The 20,636-nt window shown below is 41.3% G+C and overlaps 1 protein-coding gene across 4 annotated transcripts in view; it reads right to left on the bottom strand.

The window, feature by feature from the left end:
* BMPR1A (bone morphogenetic protein receptor type 1A) overlaps window positions 1-20,636 on the bottom strand; it is a 145,178-nt gene that overhangs the window by 91,923 nt on the left and 32,619 nt on the right. For 2 of the 4 annotated variants that reach the window (XM_060406336.1, XM_060406337.1), the window contains exon 1: window positions 1-20,636. This exon is cut by the window's left edge; it is cut by the window's right edge and continues 16,409 nt beyond it. The exons of the other annotated variants lie outside the window; for them this stretch is intronic. The gene's annotated coding sequence lies outside the window, so the exon portion shown is untranslated. 4 annotated transcript variants of the gene reach the window in all.

Below are 20,636 nucleotides of genomic sequence, written 5' to 3'. Positions count from 1 at the left end.
GAGATGGTTAGATGGCACCACTGACTGAATGGACGTGGATCTGAGCAAACTCCAGGAGATACTGAAGGACAGGGAAGCCTGGCGCACTGCAGTCCATGGGGCCGCAGAGTCAGACACACGAAGTGACCAGCAACGAGCTTGCAGCACCGGCAAACTGCTCACTTTCCTCATGTAAGCAGGCCATGCTTACCAGGCTGATTTTGAGATTAACACTAATGGCACAGCATACAGTAGAAATACAAGTGGTAGCCAGTGTAATTATTTTAAATCCGAGACAGAGAACAAATGCTTTAGGAAGAAACATAATAGTATAAATCGGCATTAAAAGCTTTATATTGTTGCTAACCTGTATCGGACTGTGATTTTATGGACTATAGCCTGACCATGGGATTTCCCAGGCAAGAATACTGGAACAGGTTGCCATGTCGTTCTACAGGGGATCTTGCTGACCCATAGATCGAACTCACATCTCTTGCGACTGACTCTTGCACTGGCAGGCGGATTCTTTACCACTCAGCCACCTTGGAAAGCCCAAAGCCCTACAGAACCACAGAAAAGCAAGACATGATCAAGAGCCCAGATGAAATTAACCTTCACAGAAAAGGTAAGATTTAGGCTGAGCCTACCAAGAAGGCTTGGATTAATTAGATTTATTAGATTTATTAGCTATGAAGAGAAAGGGAGGGGATTAACAGAGAGGCAAAGGTAAGACGAGAGAGTGAGGGCCACGGAGTCTCGAGCCAACCTGACATCTCATCGTTGAGCAAAAACACGTAAACAAACTAGAGCTGGAATCACGAGCTAGCAAGAGCAAAACCTGTATCAGCAGGGCACAGCAGGGTAACCCCCAATGCCCAGTCACAAAGTTTTACCCAGCTATGTCTTTCCTTTTCTGGAGAAAGTGTGAGGGGACAGTAAGTCTTGTTTAGAAAATACAACACCTACTCCCCAAATACTAAAAAGACTGATATAAATGACACTGTATTTCTATGAGATAATCTGACTGCTAGTAATAGCGACTTTTTCTGATGAGTACTAAGCAGATTGATGATTAATACTTAAAATGACCTAGATAAGGAAAAAACAACATTTAACGGACTGATACTGTTTAACAGAGGCATAAGTAGTTTACAAATAGTGCTTGTTTCTTAAACCTTCAGAAATGGAACCAGTTATATATAAACATGCATTTATGATATATACTATATATAAATTTTAATAACCAATTTTTAAAAATGATTCCTTAAAGGTTAAAAGAAGTATATACATATACTAACTAAAGCTCAGAACCGGAAACATTACAACATAAAACCGTTAAATCAGCATTCAGACTATGACACTGGGGATTTTATGAGATTTTTTAATGTGAAAAATATTTTTAGTCTTCATTTATCTAAGAGCAGCAAGAAAATAAAATAACTTCTTCCCACCATATTTGTAAAACACAAGATCAGTTCAATTCATGCCATTTTATGCCAGGAAAGCTTTTTTTTTCCCTCTCTCAAAATAAAATGTAAAATACTTTCTAAATTCGACTACATATTAATTTGAGTTAAATTTCTGTTTAACTTCAATCAATATTAAAATATAACTTGCAGGCCTATCAGAAAAATACCATTTTTAATATGTTTGAATATACAAATGAGTAATTTTCAGGCAAACCTGAAAGCTAAACTATATAAAAGGCTTTAAAAGAAAAAAGTCAAGTAGCAATTTCTACAAACATTTAAGTTAAAATGGTTCTCTTTGGGGGCCCTGCCAGGGAAAATGTCTAAGTCTCTGGCTCCCTAAGTGGGGGTAGGGTTGAAAATATCGTGGCAGATGCATCTTCTAACCTTGCCGCTGTGGCTCCAAACTGGAAGTGCAGTGGAAGGCTCTGCAACAAGGAATGTGTAACCTGATCTCTCTTCCTTCTCTCCTCCTTCACAGCAACATTTAGAAAGTAATTTAACCTCTCAAAATGGCATCTTTGTGCTACTTAGGGGGAAAACATCTATTCACTATTACAATGTAAGGGAAAAAATTAAGAAATCAAATCACTTTTAAAAAATGATTTTTGCCTAATATACAGTGATATTTTTATATCAAACATTGTACATAGATAACCCAATTATAAATGAAGACTTCATTTCTATGATTTGAACGTCTACTTCCCCAGGATTCCCTGGTGGCTCATATGATAAAGAATCCACCCGCAATGCAGAAGACCCGAGTTTGATCCCTGGGTTGGGAAGATGCCCTGGAGAAAGAAAGGAATGGCTACCCACTCCGACGTTCTTGCCTGGGAAACCACATGGACACAGGAGCCTGGTGGAGTCAGATTGACTAATACACTCACATCCAAGATTAAGGAATGTAGCTCAGATTTTAAGAACAATTAGTTTTACTAATATAAGCATTTATTTTGCTTCTGTAACAGAGATAGTAATTAACTCCTAAGTTTTAAAGAGAAAATAATTTAAAATTAATTCAAATAACCTAGATAAATTTGAGTTTTAAGTCTCAGTGACTAAAAGAAGTCATGCAAGTTAATGTGCTTTTAATTCTCATGTATCTTTTCATTTATCATTACTTAATAAAAAGGAGACAAGTTAACTCTGAAAATATGGGAAAGAACACTAAAAAAATTTGCTATACAGGGATCAAAGAACATATTAAACACTCCCAGCACTGACCAAACAAAAATTAAGCATTCCAAAATTAATACCAGCAAAATTTTGTATTTTTTATACATCTCATAGCAATTCTATATTCATGAGTTACTTGAGCCTCACAACAATGTTTTGAGTTAGGAGGTCACAAATTTGCTTAGTTGAGACAGTCAAAAAAAATAGGTAAAAGTCTCTTGACTCTAGTCTGTAGCCTTAAACTATTATTTGTATTTCAATATATTTTAGTACACACTATTATCCCCCTTTTTCCAGGTTCAAAGGCAAATAATTTGCCTAACATCACAATGTTAATACACGGTAGGAGTCCAAAGTCTTACCACTTAACCACTATTGCAGTCCTCACATTTATCAAAATAAATAGATAAAATTAAAGTTATGTATCTAACCAACTGTGACAGCAGAATAATGGTCCTGAAACACATCAACAGTTTAATCCTTGGAACACAAAATACTACCTTGCATGACAAAAGGGACTTTGCAGATGTGATTAAGAATACAAAGCTTGAGATGGGGAAATTATTCTTTCAGGCTCAATCTAATCAAATGAGTCCCTAAAAGCAGTCTTTCCCAGCTGTAGCCAGAGAGAGAAAGAGAAGACAGAGGGTCAGAGGGATGAGCCCTTACTGGCTTTGATGATGATGGAGGAGGAGGGTCCAAGCCAAGGATTGTGATTGGCCTATAGAAGCTGAACAAAGCAAAGAACAGGATTCTCCTCTAGAGCCTCCAGAAGAATGCAGCCCCTCAGACAGCTTGATTTTAGTCTGGTGACACCTGGGTTGGACTTATGACTTACACAAGTATAAGATAATCAATATTCGCTGTTTAAAACAGTAAGTTTGTGGTAATTTATTACAGCAGCAACAGAAAACTAAAATTCTACTGTATAACTGACATACAGACTGTATGTTCACATCCCTCCAGAATTTACATGTTAAATTCTAATGCCCAGTGTGTTGACATCTGGAAGCAGAGTCTTTGGGAAGGACTTAGATTGTAAAGGTGGAGCCCTCATGAATGGAATCAGAATCCTCATGAGGAAATCCAGAGCATTCCCTTGATCCTCCTGCCACAAGACGATTCAGAGAAAAGATGGCCGTTTACGAACCAAGAAGGGGACTTACCTGACCCCTCATACATTTTAAAGTGGACATCTAAAATCTTTCACAAGTCAGATGGCTGTGAAGAATATGATTTCTGGCACATTTTAAATACTACATTCTACATATATCTGTAACACCTCTCTTAAGTCTGTTCAGTAGAATCCAAACACCACTGTGATCTGACATCCAACCATGATCCATTTGAAAATAAAAATTTCACAACCTTGTTTTCCCTCCTTGAACTCATATCATCTCATTTCGTTAGCCCTGCATGTAATAATTTTTATGTTTGAAAGTCTTATTAATCACTCATCATATGTGCAGTTTGTTCTGTTCAATCAGTAATTCCCTAAGAGTTTAAATAATTATTTGGGATTCAATTACCATTACTATTAACATATATAAGTGATTTAAATAACAAACATTACAGATCTGATAATGACTAACATCACCGACTCGATGGACGTGAGTCTGAGTGAACTCCAGGAGTTGGTGATGGACAGGGAGGCCTGGCGTGCTGCGATTCATGGGGTCACAAAGAGCTGGACACGACCAGGAGAAATATCAATAACCTCAGATATGCAGATGACACCACCCTTATGGCAGAAAGTGAAGAGGAGCTAAAGAGCCTCTTGATGACAGTAAACGAGGAGAGTGAAAAAGTTGGCTTAAAGCTCAACATTCAGAAAACGAAGATCATGGTATCCGGTCCCATCACTTCATGGGAAATAGATGGGGAAACAGCGGAAACAGTGTCAGACTTTATTTTTTGGGCTCCAAAATGACTGCAGATGTTGACTGCAGCCATGAAATTAAAAGACGCTTATGTAAGAAAGCCGCAGGAAGAAAGAGCCACCCCTATGGACCATTGATCAGGGCCTTTTATTGGTCGGTGGCTCTCGGGGAGAACTCCTGGGGGGGCGGGTGAGCAAGGAAGCGAAGGGGATCTGCGAAGTAAAGGGAGTCTGCGAGGTATGAGGGGTGGGGAAGGGTTTTATAGCCCGGGCCGGCTCCCATATAAGGAAGAAAACGCGGGCTCAGCGGTGATTGGTGTCCAAGGGTTCCGTGTCGGCTCCTGATTGGACGGCTTGGATGTCGGCCCGCCTCTGGGGCTTGTCTGCGGCTCTCTGCCGGGCTAGGCTAGTCAAGGCTATGGTTTTTCCTGTGGTCATGGATGGATGTGAGAGTTGGACTGTGAAGAAGGCTGAGCCCCAAAGAATTGATGCTTTTGAACTGTGGTGTTGGAGAAGACTCTTGAGAGTCCCTTGGACTGCAAGGAGATCCAACCAGTCCATTCTGAAGGAGATCAACCCTGAGATTTCTTTGGAAGGAATGATGCTAAAGCTGAAGCTCCAGTACTCTGGCCACCTCATGCGAAGAGTTGACTCATTGGAAAAGACTCTGATGCTGGGAGGGATTGGGGGCAGAAGGAGAAGGGGACGACCGAGGATGAGATGGCTGGATGGCATCACGGACTCGATGGACGTGAGTCTGAGTGAACTCCGGGAGTTGGTGATGGACAGGGAGGCCTGGCGTGCTGTGATTCATGGGGTCACAAAGAGTCAGACACGACTGAGCGACTGAACTCAACTGAACAACATTAAAAGTAACAATTTTACTGGAAATGTATCTGTAAGCAGGCTGGATTGGGCTTTTTTTCCCATTATTCATCTGTTTGATATGTTACTGATAGAATGAGATGGTCCAGCGCGTCCCTACTGTAAGAAGGCACTGAGAGGGCTTTCCTGGCGGCACACGGAGCAGGAACCGCCTGCCAGTGCAGAGGGCACAAGGCTGACCCCTGGTCTGGGAAGACTGCATGTGCCGCAGAGCAACGAAGCCCATGGGGCACAACGTCTGAGTCCAGGCTCTGGGGTCCACCAGCTACAGCTGATGAGGCAGCAACCAGAGGCCAGCGGGCCTGGAGCCTGCGCTCTGCCGCCCCACAAGCCACTGCAGTGAGAAGCCCTTGCACAGCAACGAAGACCCAGCACAACCAAAACCAAAGGAACAAACTAAAAAAAGGCACTGCAAAACTCTCTTCACAGTGACCGGTGAATGGGACGGAAGAAATTTTACCAGTAGAGTCACACAATTTTTAGAGTCGCACAATGTAAAAAATGCCTTGAGTTATTTATCGAAAATTTTTGTGATTATTGTGATTTACCACCAAAAATATCTTTAATGACTTAGAAGATAATAAATTGATTATTTTTTAATACTGAAATTGAAAAATCCTTCAAATTTGTTCAAAGCGAGAAACTGGACACCATTAAAGGATTTTTTTCCTTTGGAGTTGCTTACGTTCACTATGCAAACACCAGTACCTGGAAACGGCCATTTTAGGGGTCCTTGAGGTTTTGTATTTCCACACATGCCTTGCATATGAACCTCTCATTCTGTCCGTTGTTTAGTCTTTGGAGATGTAACTCACATATCATAAAATTCACTGTTTTAAAGTCTGTAACTGTTGCTTTGTTGTTTTAGTCGCTAAATTGTGTCATGGACTGTAGCCCACTCGGCTCCTCTATCCACGGGACTTTCCATGCGAGAATACTGGAGTGGGATGCCATTTCCTTCTTCAGGGGATCTTCCCAACCCAGGGATTGAACTCACTGGCAGGCAGATTTTTAACCACAGACCACCTGTGAGGCCCATACACCTCAGGGGTTACTAGCCTATTCACAAGTCGCGTAAGTATCACCGCTTTGTAACTCCAGAACACTCATCACCCTATAAAAGAATCCTGGAACCATCAGCAATCTCACACAACCCCTCCCCAGTCCTCAGACCTAGTTCACTTTCTCTATGAATTTGCCCATTCTGAACATTTCATATAAATGGAATCATATAATACGATCCTTTAAGACTAGCTTCTTTCACTTAGCATCATGTTTCCCATGTTAATCCATGCTGTATATAGCAAGAGTCAAAATTTCACTTCTTTGCATGCGTGAATATTCCACTGTATAGGGAAACCACACTTTCTAAATGGACATCTGGGTTATTTCCATTTCTTGGCTATTATGAAGAATGCTATGAACCTTCATATATATATTTATACATGTATATAAATGAAGTTTGTGAGTTAACATATTTTTAATTCTTTCAGGTATATACCTAAGAGCAGAATTACTGGCTCAAATGGTAACTCTATTTTTTAACTTTTTGAGGAACTGTTAATCAATTTTCCAATACAGTTGCATCATTTTAATTCTCACAACAGCATATAAGAGTTCCCGTTTCTCCACATCCTTAACAACACTTATTATTATCTGCTTTTTTGAGTACAGCCACTCTAGTAGGTATGAAGTGGTATCTCATTATGGATTTGACTTGCATTTCTCTGATGATTAATGCTACTGAGTATCTATTTTCTCGTTTTGTTTCTTATTAGCCACTTGTATACCATATTTGGAGAAATGTCTATTCAAATCCTTTGCCCAGTTTTAAATTGAACTTGTTGTTAGTTAAGTTTGAAGTGTTCTTTACATATCCTGGAAACAAGTCAACTACCACACATGATTCGCATATCATTCTGTGCACTGTTTACTCAACTCTCATTCTGGGAATTGTTTACTCAACTCTCTAGAAAGCCTCCTTTGATGTACATGGGTTTTTAATGCTGATGAAGTCTTATGCTGGTTTTTAATGCTGATTAGAGTCCTATCTTTAATGCTAATGAAGTCCTCTTTGATGTCATATCTAAGAAATCACTGCCTATTTCAAGGTCACAAAATTTACACCTATGTTTTCTTCTAAGAGTTTCATGTTCTTATGTTTAGATCTTTACTTTGAGTTATTTTTATACATGGTATCAGGAAGGGCTCACAACAAACTGCGGAAAATTCTTAAAGAGATGGGACTATCAGATCACCTTACCTGCCTCCTGAGAAATCTGTATGCAGGTCAGGAAGCAACAGTTAGAACCAGACATGGAACAACAGACTGGTTCAAAACTGGGGAAAGGAATACACCAAGGCTGTATACTGTCACCCTGCTTATTTAACTCATATGCAGAGTACATCGTATGAAATGCCGGGCTAGATAAATCACATGCTGGAATCAAGACTGCTGGGAGAAGTATCAACAATCTCAGATATGCAGATGATACCTCTCTAATAGCAGAAAGCAAAAAGGAAGTAAAGAGCCTCTTGATGAGGGTGAAAGAGGAGAGTACAAAAGCTGACTTTAAACTTAACATTCAAAAAACTAAGATCCTGGCATCCGGTCCCATCACTTCATGGCAAATAGAAATAATAAAAGTGGAAACCATGACAGATTTTATTTTCATGGGCTCCAAAAATCACTGCAGATGGTGATAGCAGCCATAAAATTAGAAGACACTTACTCCTTGAAAGAAAAGCTATGACAAACCTAAACAGTGTATTAAAAAAGCAGAAATATCACTTTGCCAACAAAGGTCTGTATAGTCAAAGCTAAGGTTTTTTCAGCAGTCATATATGGATGTGAGAGTTGGACATAAAGAAGGCTTGAAGAATCAAAGCTACTCCATTTTGTAAGGTTCCAGGAAAAGAGCCTTTGGAAATCCCGACCTCACCCCACCACCTGTGAACCAATCAGAACCCTTGGCCATCCCGGGAAATTCGAGTCAAGCCCGGGAAAGGAGAACCAATCAGAACTCAACACCTAACCCTTCACCAGAAGGTGACCAATCAGACCCGGAGACTCCCGTTTTTTGAATTTTTCGCGCGATAATACCCTATATAAGCAATGTAACCCAGAGCTCAGGGCTCCTCCCTATAGCTGCTGCGTCGGTATCGGTGGGAGCCCCAGCTCAAGCTTGGTAATAAAAACTCTCTTGCTTTTGCATCAGATATCAGCTCCCTGGTGGTCATTGGGAGATTTCGAGACTTGGGCATAACATTTGGGGGCTCGTCCGGGATCTCCCACTGGCTCCACGGGAAGACCGATCCGGAGAGTCATCTGCAGCCGGTAAGCTTTTTTCTGTCTTTCTTTTCACTCCTGGTAGGGCCTGGTATCTGAGACTGGTATATGACTCAGGCGGACGCACCGGAGAGTCACCGGTGGGGGTCATTGGGAGACATCCCCGACCCCGGCGTGGGGGGACGGAGTGCCCCTGTTCTCTGTAGACGATAGTGGGTCGCTCCCGCTGAACGGCCAGAGGCCGTCGTCTTTCGGTTTTACCTCCGGATTCCCGGAGGTGTATTTCTCCTGTCTCTCTTTGTGTGGCTGTTCGTATTGTCTGTGTTAATTTACCAACATCTGACTGATCCAGGGACGATGGGGCAACACCATTCTAGCCCCACACCTCTATCCTTGGTTACTGATAATTTTAAGGAGGTCAAGATGCGCGCTCATGACCTCAGTGTAGAAATTAAAAGGAATAAATTAATCACTTTTTGCAGCACAGAATGGCCGACCTTCCATGTAGGCTGGCCCTCAAAAGGCACCTCTGACTTGGGAACTTTACACCGGGTTCTGACCACGGATCAGACACCCTGACCAAGTTCCCTTTGTCAGCACATGTGTCTCCTCGGACAATTCATTTCCGAGTGTTAGACAAGAGCCCAGTTTTGGGCCCTGGAAGGGGTGCCTCTTCCTGCAACAAATGGCGACTCTGGCGGGGACTCTTCTTCGCCGAGACTGACATCCTGACCACTCGGGGTACTCAGGGGCCAGCTTGCCTGCCAATGGACCAGACCCAGCGGCCGCAACTGGGGACCCTTTTGTCCCTGGTCTCCTCCTGACGCGGACAACCGGCCAGAGTGCCCCGACGGGTAAGGAACAAGAGACTTTATTGATCTCTCTCCCCTTCCCTCTCTGTCTCCTCTCCTTAACTCTTCCTATCCTTCCCTGTTTTTCTAGTCCCCCAGTCCTGGACGCAGGAATCTGGTCAAAGGGCCCTCAGCCTGAGCTGAGGATTGGAGACTGATCACCTCCTCTTGGAAAAGAACTCGAATTCTGGTTCTGATTTCTGGTAGGGCCGAGTTCCAGTCCTCCCTTCTCTGGAGGCCCAGGGAAAAGTCCCGTAAGGCCTGGGTATCTGTAGGTGGCAGGAGATGTCTGTAAGGCCACCCCTTTTGCCCCCCCTCTCCTGCCTCCTCTCCCTTCTTCTTTAACCTGGCTTCCTTTCCTTCCTTGAAATCTTTGATGTTAGTACTTGGATCTGAAGTTCTGTGTCTCTATAAGAGGTTTTCTGAGAGACTGTATTTTTGTATTTAATGGCTTCTCTGGTAGAGAGGTTAAAGCGTCTGCCTGCAATATGGGAGACCTGAGTTCGATCCCCGGGTCGAGAAGATCCCCTGGAAAAGGAAATTTTACTTCGTCTGGCAACCATTTGGTTTAGACCTGCCGCCATTTTGTTAAAACTTGATTTTCTTTCCCTGTGCCTTGAGACCAGGGCTCTCAGGAACACTTATCTAGACCATCTCTAACTCCTGACACTGAAAAAAAAAAAAAAGGACTTAAAGCTAGATCTTACACAGTGTCTGTCTAAATATGTCTTGGTAATATTTTTGTATATGATCTCTATTTATTTGGCTTAAAAAAAGGTAAGCGCTTACAAATCAAGTAATTCTAAATTAAACAATAAATTCCAGGTTTATGTGAACTTGGAAATATTCAGTGTTAAAATACCTGATATTAATGTTTGTTTGTTGACCTATTTAATATAGACATGTCTTAGAGTACTTAACGTTAAGTAAAATATTTTCATTGTACCTAGGTTTAATATGAGTTAAGTATTATATGTTACAAGTTTGTCAACAAGAAAATTACCTCAAGTAAGAAAAACTTCTAAAAAATGTAAATGAGATATGAGCATTTAGATAAACTCTATTAAGAATAATTATGCTTTAGGAATGTCTGTCTGAAATAGTCTGTCCAAATTGGGGTAACTTGAATTGGGTTGTGCTAAACTAAGTGATGGAAGTTCACTGACTAGCTAGCTCATTTCCAAATAGAGTAAAATTTTGAAACATTTATTACTAAACATTAGTTTCCTCTTACAAAGAAGCTAAAAAATTGGGGACTGTTAAAGACTAAAAATAAGCTGGTGCAAAAACTTGAATTTGGCTTTTCTCTCTGTTAAAAGGACACACTTTCTTCAGATGTTGAACTGCATTTGACAATAGATTTAAGTTCATTTGCTTCTTAAATGGTCTGTTCTGTATTCGCCTCTGAAATCCCATATTGTTACTTTGGCTGAGTGAATAGCTATTGTTTCACAGTGACCTATAGTCCCATCTGACTGAGCGCTCAAAACCTTTCTGATATTTGTTGACAAAATTTCCTAAATCATTCTATGAAGCACTTTTGGCTTCTAGCTAACTTTGGGGTGCTTCAGAGGGCCCCTGAAGCATCCCAAAGAGATATTAAACTGTGTTTATTTGGTTGGTTAAATTACATTAAAAAAAGATTATCAAATGAGTACTAAATCTGCTCATATTATAATGTAGGGTAAAGTTACTAATACAGATATCCTAAAAATTATATGGAGTTTTTAACATTCTGATATGTCCTGGTATTTTAATAAAAAACCTGATGACTTCACAAAAGTTAGCAAAAGGACTAAATGAACCAGTGAATATGCTTATAACTTTTATGGTTTCTATCTGAAAAAATTATGGGGTTGAATCTTATGTTTTCAGGGAGTAGCGGCAATCTTCCTCTCAAACTAATTATGACAATACTTTGGTAAAATTAAACGTTATAAACAAAACAATTATATTTTCAATCTGACTCCTCCAAAAATTAGAAGTTCTTAGGTTTCCAGTAAGTTTATCAAATGAGTTAGGAAGGTTTTCTAATGGATACAAAAATCTCAAGAAATTTTTGAGACCTTAAAAGGGAAAAATTCACCTAGATTTGTTATGCAAAATCTGTGATAAGCCTTTGGTGTGAGTTTCCCAGCCCTGTTTTATTTTAAAAGTTCAATCTGAGACTCTATAAATGTTTCAGCAAAATAAAAAGCCTATAATCAATTATGGTTATAGAAATCATCAGACCAAAATTAGTGAGAACAGACCTATTTTACAAACAAACTAGCCTTAATTTGGTTTTATTTAATAAAAATATGGGTAACTTTAAGGAAAAAATATTTCAAAATGTTAAATACCAGTTTGTTAATGGAGGTCTGCATCTAGTAAGACTCATGTTTTAGATAGTTCTTTACTGTTATGTAATGTTAATGTAAAATTTTAATTAAATTCTTGAAGAACACCCTAAGTTTGTTTCTGAAGCTTATCTCAGTAATCTATCTTTGGATGAAGATCAGATGCCTCATGACCTGCAACCAGGACTGGAAAAGACATAATTTAAGGGACTGTCGTCTCCAACATGGATGGAAGGACTTTTTTTATCAGGAGAAACTACGCTACACCAGGATGAGAAGATGACGACATCAGAGGTAGACAGCTTCCCCAAGATGCGGGACCTGATTCATATGATCATTTATGTTTTCTTGACTTCTTAGACCTTTGCATATAAGTCAAATGCTTTTCTATCATAGGCCTGATCCTATGCTAGTTTACTGTTGGGTTTGTGGCTAATAACCTGTGTCTAGTTCTGGGTTACCTTGGTAAATTTCTCTATTACCAGACTCTAACTGGTTGGCCCTGAAAAAATTTACTTAAAAAATTAAATCAAACTAAAGATAATCAGTCTAGTGACACTAGAAAACTGGGCTATGTTCCTTATAGATGGTGCCAATATATAATTTCCCTGGAAGATAAAGATTCTACAGGGCAGACTAAGTCAGATGACCTGAAGATATACTGGGCTACATCTAATGGAAGTTCTTAACATAAGTCTTACTTGTGACTTTACTAATACTGCTGGCTATGTTATTTGTATTTCACCTGTTTTACAAAATTGCTGTTTCTTACACTGTATGTGTGTGAGGCCTCTAATAGAATAATATATAGTCCCGTATGAGATCAATGACGGTAACAGTGTAACTCTAGATATGGCAAGAAGCAACAAGAGGGAATATTCTCCTGGACCAAAAAGCTAGTAAGACAGGTGGTCCAGAGAATTTTAGATACTGTTTTATGGCCTAGTCGAGTAACAGCACATTGAGTGGCCTGTTTACCTGAGAATGGACACTCTCAGCACCATGGGATAAAATGGTCATGAACTGCCCCCCTCATAACCATGGTCAAGTTTATGAGCAAAAAGGGCTCTGCCAACTGAAGACTGACACTCGCCATCTGCATCTACAAAGATTAAACCATGGCCGCTGCAACTGCTGACTTTCAACGCCTCTGAAAAAGGAGTTCAGGGTGAAAATCAGAAATGAGGCACTCTGTGCTCTGGGAAAAACTGGCAGAACAGGCCTTCAGATAGTTAGATCTTTTCAGGAAAAGATTTTATGAGTCCCAATTCTTGCATCTTCTCATACCTAGAGAAACTGACGTCATTAACAGTGAAATCTGCTTTGGCTATTAAGGAAAAGTTTACAATTAAAAGTCAAAATAGAATAGCTATGGTTCAGATAATCCTGGGAAATAACTAGGTGATGCTATGAGTGTACTTTCAAATTAGACCTCGTGTTGCTAAACCCTTGAGTTTTCTGAGTCGTGTCAGGCTTGGATGCCACCATTTTCAAAACAATGTCTGCTGGAAGCTACTAACCTGACTTTTTATAAAACTAGGCAACTGGCTACATGGCTACAAGTCTCCCTGAAGTGCCAGGTCCAGACTGGGTTTCAGACCTATTATTCTAAAAAGAAATGAGATTAAGATTTTAATCATACAAGACTCAGATCTAAAACTTGGAACTCAGAAATACTTCCAATCAGTGTCTATACTCCAAGCTGGGGCAGTCCTATGCCCCATTTTGACAGGAAGTTATCACAGTCACAGTTGCCTAGTTCCCTAAAATTAAAACTGAGTGGGACTCTGGGGCTCTGGAGTGCAGATTTGTTCTGTGCTCTCTATTTCTTATCTGTAGGATATAGACTTTGTTCAGCCTCCTTGGCCTTCGCTGAATTCCAAAGCATGGCTTCAAACAATTGCTAAGCAGGGAAGGGAGAGTCTACAAAAACAGAAACAATCAAAGGTTGGTACAGCCTCCAGACAGAGTCCTGGTTCCTACTCAAAAAAATATGCATAACAATGTCTTTGAGCCCCCATTCAGGTGGAAGATGGTAACTTCAGACTGAACACAAGATTCCTGGAGCACAGCTCTGTTGCCTCACCACCAACCCATCAGAAGGGGTCACAAACCCTGCAACCCTCACCCCAAATGTTGCCTTCTGTTTCCAGGGACCAGAGATGACCATCCTGTTAGGTCTCCTGTTTGGCCCTTAGTCTATTTCATCTCTGAGAGGGGCCAACTAAATTGCTGTTACTACAAGGGGAGAAGCTGGTTTCAGATGTGGAAAACCCCAACTTAGATCAGGTAGGGAGAGACTTCTGCTCTGCTAGGCAGGCCTACGCCCATGCACAGCAGGAAGAAGTTACAGAAGAAAGAGACCTCCGTCCCAATTTCCAAAAAGTATCTTGACTATGAAGTCTCTCAGAGGGCCTATGTGCTGCGTTAGGGAAAGAACGTTGTTTTTATGTGAATCACTCAGGGGTAGTCAAGGAGTCCCTGGCCAAGATAAGGAAAGGGCTGAGTCAAAAAAAAAAAGAGAAATGTCTCAAAATTGGTTTGAATCCTGGTTCTACTCATCCCCCTGGTTCTACTCATCCCCCTGGTTCACAACTCTCATATCCTCCTTGGTGGGGCCCCTGATTATCTTGTTACTGCTACTCACCCTCAGGCCATGCTTACTAAACTAACTAGCGGCCGTCATTAAAAACTGCATCTACACAGTGCAGCTCATGGTACTCAGATCCCAATATGCGGCCCTGCCAACGGTCCCCTTAGCAGGAGACAATAAATATAGAGCTGACCTCAGACCCATGATTGGGTCTGTCCTGGATCCTAGAGAAGGGGGGAATGAAGAATCAAAGCTACTCCATTTTGTAAGGTTCCGGGAAAAGAGCCTTTGGAAATCCCCTGACCTCACGCCACCACCTGCGAACCAATCAGAACCCTTGGCCATCCCAGGAAATTCAAGTCAAGCCTGGGAAAGGAGAACCAATCAGAATTCAACACCTAACCCTTCACCAGAAGGTGACCAATCAGACCCGGAGACTCCCGTTTTTTGAATTTTTCACGCAATAATACCCTATATAAGCAATGTAACCCAGAGCTCAGGGCTCCTCCCTATAGCGGCTGCGTTGGTATCAGTGGGAGCCCCAGCTCGAGCTTGGTAATAAAAACTCTTGCTTTTGCATCGGATATCGGCTCCCCGGTGGTCACTGGGAGATTTCGCGACTTGGGCATAACAGGCTGAGTGCCAAAGAACTGATACTTTCTAATTGTGGTGCTGGAGAAGACTCTTGCGGGTCCTCTGGACTGCAAGAAGATGAAACCAGTCAATTCTGAAGGAAATCAACCCTGAAGATTCACTGGAAGGACTGATGGTAAAGCTGAAGCTCCAATATCTCGGCCACCTGACGCCAAGAGCCGGCTCACTGGAACAGACACTGATGCTGGGAAAGACTGAAGGTAAGAGGAGAAGGGGGCAACAGAGGATGTGATGGTTAGAGAATACCACCAACTCAACAAACCTGAGTTTTGAGCAGACTCCAGCAGGTAGTGAAGGACAGGGAAGCCTGGCATGCTGCAGTTTATGGGGTTGCAGTCAGACACAACTAAATAACACGAGGTACGTACAGGCCCAACTTCCTTCTTCTGCGATGGATACTCATTTGTCTCAGCACCACGGTTCTGCTCTCTTGGAACTGCCTTATTCCCTGATGTATTTACACCACAGAGCAAATGCATCAGGGTAAGAAAGCAAGAACAGGACAAGAGTTAAGCCATTCTTTTGCAAAATGGAAAAGGGGAATGGTAGAAAGCAACGTAGGAAAGAAGAAACTGCTTGAAAGACCAATTCACAGGAAGGTCAACTTTAGGAAAGAGCATGTGTGGAAGTTTAGGGTCTGTAAATTAATTCACTTGAAATTATCCATGTGTGTGAGTACCTGTAGGAGTTTCTGTAACCACCCGAGGCCCAAGATCAATGTTTAAATACTGCTCTGTACTACTGTCTCCTAAGCTTCAGGGGGAAACATATAGTTTGTGAACAACTTTTTATATTTTAACGGTGTGAGTAATAAAATGAGATGGGACTCAGGATGAAGGCAGTGCTATGAGGAGGCCTACAGGCGTTTCACACATTCAGCCAAACAGAAAAGTTCACATTCCCCATTTTACTTGAAACATATCTGGCTCAATATGCATTAATGGGGCAGAATTCAAGTTTTATTTCATAAACAAGAAAGCACTAAGAAACTCTGCAGGACCCCACTCGTCTACTCATCTTATGCCCAGGTTCCCTCAAAACAAACTCCACCTAGACCATGGATATAGAATGCCATCACTAAATAGAAAATTTAAGGGTCAAACCCTTAGATCCACGGTATACCACTAGGAAAGTGAAGTCGCTCAGTCCTGTCCGACTCTTTGCGACCCCATGGACTGTAGCCTACCAGGCTCCTCTGTCCATGGGATTTTCCAGGCAATAGTACTGGAGTGGATTGCCATTTCCTTCTTCAGCGGATCTTCCCGACCCAGGGAAGGAACCCAGGTCTCCTGCATTGCAGACAGATGCTTTACCGTCTGAGCCACCAGGGAAGTCGTGGAATAAAATAATTTTCCCCTGAGACTGATCTACTTTATGACACTGGCAAAACAGATGTGCTATCTCCTCTTATCACATAACTGCCAGTTTAAAAGACGTATAGTATATGTAACCCTGGGGCTACTTCATTTCTTGTGCCTTTAATTGGGACGATATATACACAGCATTTTTGTATGTGATGACCTGCTAAGTATTTCTGCCCATGTAAACCAACAGTTCATTGCCTTTCAGTAAGCACTTAACCAGCAAATCTGTATTTTTTTTATTGTGGATTAAAAGTTTCTGTTCGTTTCTATACTAACTGTTGCCTTCCACTTTTAATTTATTTTATTGGTTTTTATTGTGTAAAAGTGAATTATTTTTCAAATTAAATTGTAAGTACCCCAAAATTAATCAGTGTTTTCTCTACTGTTGTGTTGTTCCTGGATTATTAACTACTACATTTAAAATGTGATTCTATTTCTGTAATCTTGTTCTATTTGCTTAATTATTCTGTTTTTTTAACCCAGTACCAGTTATTCTACTTGACATGGTTGTACTCTTGATTTGAGCTAACACATATTTTCAAGAGCATAAAATCTATAATGTAAATATCAGATGGTAATTTATAACTTTTAAACCTGCTATCATCCTCGGAGCAATAAAGATGACATTTCAATCAAATAAAAACTGATTATTTAATAAAGGACGCTGAGAAACTAATCAACCGTCTGGCTTTAAAAAGAGATTTGAGCCCTTCATCATTCCTCAGAATGAAAATGAACTGCAGCTAATAAGTTATTGAATGTAGAGGAAAACAGTTCTGCTTTTGTTTTATAATACTACTCTCAGGCAAGGGGAGGCAATCTAAGACAGACATGTTAAATTATTAAGGGAGAGAAATAAATTCCTTTCAGGAAAATTTATGTTTCTCATTACATTTGCCTATTAGACATCCAAGAAAAGTATAAATGCACATTTCCGAGCAGGGGTTCATGTTGGAAATTCAAAGTGGAGCACCATCAATACAGAGATGGTTTCAAAGCTCTGAGGTCAGATAAGCTCCAAGAAGGAATGAGCATGGCCCAAAAAGAAGCGTGAGGACTGAGCCCGGGAGGCAGTCCCTGAGAAAATGACTGAGACGGAAACCGAAGAAGAGCAAGCAGGCTTGAAAGCCTATTAAAGAAAGTGCTCCCAGGAGGGGAGACTAAGACCACCAGCGTCAAACGCTGTCAACAGGTCCCATAATTCAAGGGTGAGACAGCAAAACTCATGGCTAACCTTCGCAAGAGCAACTCAGGCAGGGTGCCAGGAAGGAAAGCCTAATCAGAGCAGGTGGACACCTAGGATATCGGGATGAAAAAAACTGGAAGCAAAGTACAGACACTTCTTTTCAAAAAAAAAAAAAAAAGGAGAAGGGAATGGAGAAAAGCTAAAGGGGAAAGTGATGTCAAGAAACCCCACATTCTTGTTGTTTAAGATCAAAGAGAAAGAGCATGGTGGTATGCTGATGAGAATGATCTTGCATCATGTGAGAGGGAAGGGATGGAATTAGAGCAGAGTGGTGGTTGTGGCCCTTCCTAGAAGCGCAGTAAGTTATTACGTAAGACAGAAATCAGAATACACGAAGCACTGATGAGAAAAGACGGACACAAGCAGTAGCAGGAACTTTATGGATGTTATTCTGAATGGCATCTATTTCCTCAGTGAGACAAAAAAACAAAGTTGTATAATGCGAGTAAAGGATGTGGAAGGTGGCGTTGCAGGCTTCAGAAGTTTAAGGGACCACCTAGGGCAGACACGGCGAGGGAAGTAAATGGATGAAGAACTAGCGCTCAGCAGCATTAAGGGCTCATCTCACCTCAACCATCACCAAGTGCTGGGAGTAGCACCAACAGCAGAATTAACTCTCCAGCCACTTCCAGCTGCAAAAGTGCGAATGCACAATCAGAGCACCCAAATAAGAAACAGATTCTGACAGAACTGAAGACCATGGCATCCGGTCCCAGCACTTCATGGCAGATAGATGGGGAAACAGTGGAAACAGTGGCTGACTTTATTTTGGGGGCTCCAAAATCACTGCAGATGGTAACTGCAGCCATGAAATTAAAAGACGCTTACTCCTTGGAAGAAAAGTTATGACCAACCTAGATAGCATATTATAAGCAGAGACATTACTTTGCCAACAAAGGTCCGTCTAGTGAAGGCTATGGTTTTTTCAGTGGTCATGTATGGATGTGAGAGTTGGACTATAAAGAAAGCTGAGAGCTGAAGAGTTGATTCTTTTGAACTGTGGTGTTGGAGAAGACTCTTGAGAGTCCCTTGGACTGCAAGGAGATCTAATCAGTCCATCCTAAAGGAGATCAGTCCTGGGTGTTCATTGGAAGGACTGATGTTGAAGCTGAAACTCCAATACTTTGGCCACCTGATGCGAAGAGCTAACTCACTGGAAAAGACCCTGATGCTGGGAAAGATTGAGGGCAGGAGGAGAAGAGGATGAGATGGTTGAATGGCATCACTGACTTGTTGGACGTGGGTTTGGGTGGACTCTGGGAGTTGGTGATGGACGGGGAGGCCTGGCGTGCTGCGATTCATGGAGTCACAAAGAGTCAGACACAACTAAGCGACTGAACTTAAGGGAGAAAAACACAGTACTAAAAAATAAAACTACATACCTATATCACTAATGAATACAGATGTAAAAATGTCAACCAAATACTAGAAAACAGAATTTAACAGCACAGTTAAAAGTATAATACACCATGACCAAGTGGAATTTATCCCTGTAATGCAGGGATTACTCAACATAAGAAAATCAATAAATGTGATACACCTCATTAACACAACTTAGAAAAAAAAATCACATAATTATCTCAACAGCCGCAGAAAAAGCATTTGACAGAATTCAACAATCTTTCATGATAAAAAACACTCAAGATAGCAATGGAAGGAAATCATTTCAACATAATAAAGGTCACAGAGTTGACCCTCGAGTAGTGTGGGTCTGAACTGCACAGGCCCACTCACACATGATCTTCTCTTAATAAACATGTACTGGAGAGCTATATAATCCTCAGGAACAGAACCATGAGTACAGAATCCCAGACGTACTGTGCGTTAGTCCCTCAGTTGTGTCCGACTCTTGCAACCCCATGAACTGTGGCTCTCCAGGCTCCTTTGTCCATGGAATTCTCCAGGCAAGAATACTGGAGTGAGTTGCCATTTCCTTCTCCAGGGGATCTTCCCAACCCAGGGATTGAACACAGGTATCCTACATTGCAGGCAGATTCTCGTCTGAGCTACTAGGGAAGCCCACAGACTTATAAACACTGTTAAAAGGTCCACGCTGTCCAAAATGTCCACAGATTCAATTCAATCCTTATGAAAATCCTAATGCACTTTTTGCATGTATAGGAAAAGTCATCTTAAAATTCTACAGAATCTCAAGGACCCCAAATAGCCAAAATAATCTTGAGAAAGAAGAACAAAGCCGCTAAGTCACTTCAGTCGTGTCCAACTCTGTGCAACGCCATAGACAGCAGCCCACCAGGCTCCCCCGTCCCTGGGATTCTCCAGGCAAGAACACTGGAGTAGGTTGCCACTTCCTTCTCCAATGCATGAAAGGGAAAAGTGAAAGTGAAGTCGCTCAGTCGTGCCAACTCTCCGTGACCCCATGGACTGCAGCCTACCAGGCTCCTCCGTCCATGGGATTTTCCAGGCAAGAGTATTGGAGTGGGGTGCCATTGCCTTCTCCGAGAACAAAGCTAGAGGCCTCTAACTTCCAGATTTAAAAGCATATTATACAGCTATCGTAATAAAAAACTATGGTGCTGCTATATATGCAGATCAAATGTAAAGACAAATATACAGATCAATGGAACAGAACTGATATCCCAGGAAAAAACCCTTGCATGTACAGTTAGATAATCTTCAACAAGGATGCCAACACTGCACGAGAAAGGACAGTCTCCTAACAAACAGTGCTAGGAAAAGTGCATACCCACATGCAACAGAATGAAGGAGGACCCTCATCTACATCACACACAAAAATTAGCTCAAAATGGATGAAAGAGTCAAACATAAGATGAGAAACTATAAAATTCTAGAAGAAAATATAGGGGAAAAACTTCATGACATTGTAATAAACAAAGATTTCTTGAATATGCCATCAAAAGCACGGGCAACAAAAACACAAACCTCTG

Source organism: Ovis aries, chromosome 25, assembly GCF_016772045.2.
Source record: "Ovis aries strain OAR_USU_Benz2616 breed Rambouillet chromosome 25, ARS-UI_Ramb_v3.0, whole genome shotgun sequence".
Taxonomy (NCBI): domain Eukaryota; kingdom Metazoa; phylum Chordata; class Mammalia; order Artiodactyla; family Bovidae; genus Ovis; species Ovis aries.
The sequence above is the reverse complement of the archived record's forward strand: the minus strand, read 5'-3'. Positions and strand labels throughout refer to the sequence as shown.